At 53.4% G+C, this 810-nt stretch overlaps 1 protein-coding gene across 4 annotated transcripts in view; it reads right to left on the bottom strand.

The window, feature by feature from the left end:
• Positions 1 to 810, bottom strand: part of LOC102679772 (LIM domain only protein 3-like) — a 78,544-nt gene that overhangs the window by 22,075 nt on the left and 55,659 nt on the right. The window lies entirely within an intron of this gene.

The following is an 810-nucleotide window of genomic DNA, read 5'->3' as shown; positions in this document are numbered from 1 at the left end:
AAAGCGACGGAAAGGGAGAGAGAGAGAGAGAGAGAGAGAGAAGGCAGTAACGCGGCGGATCGTAACCCGAGTTGAGACATAGCGACGGAGGATTAACCACCGAAGCGGCGTGCTCGCATCGTAGAATTCCACCCCTAAAATCGCCCCTACGAACCCTACCATTCCTCGACGCGAGGCGAACGCAGGGATGGCATCCCTACTATATGTCTGGTTCTCCCGGTGGGAGACGCGTCTACCACCCCTACGAGGCCACACCTCCCATTACAAAAATTACACTGGTCGCTGATTTAGTGTTCTGCGCCGGTTCTTGGGGGGGTATCCGCGGGGCAAAGGAGGCACAGAGGCTCGGGAGCTGCCGTGGCGCGCGCGAGGGTATCTCGATGGGGTGGTAAAGTGGGGACGTAAGTAATGAAAGGGTTGCCGCCGGCTTCGAGAATCACGGAATCATTCGCCAGATTAAATTAGAAAGGCTACGACCTTTTTTTCCACTCCCATACCATCCACACCTATGAGCTACCCAACTGAAAATGGATTAGGCCATGTTTACCACCGCCACCATCGACGATGGGGTCTCTCTTTTAATTACTGGCTGATTTACGATCGGCCACTGATTAAATCAGGGAAAAGGAATGGATCACGCTCGTTCGCAAANCCAGGTTTCATCTGCAATCAGGAACGAAACTATCTATGTTGAATTTAATTTCGTAGAATGTCGGGGGAGGTCCGGGCTGGTCGGTGCTTTTAACTCGCGGCGGCCAAGCTTGGAAACGGCGCGGCTCGTTTCGTGTCACTTCCGTTGGTTGGAAAACC

This window comes from Apis dorsata, unplaced genomic scaffold (assembly GCF_000469605.1).
Source record: "Apis dorsata unplaced genomic scaffold, Apis dorsata 1.3 scaffold_61, whole genome shotgun sequence".
In the NCBI taxonomy this organism is placed as follows: domain Eukaryota; kingdom Metazoa; phylum Arthropoda; class Insecta; order Hymenoptera; family Apidae; genus Apis; species Apis dorsata.
The sequence above is the reverse complement of the archived record's forward strand: the minus strand, read 5'-3'. Positions and strand labels throughout refer to the sequence as shown.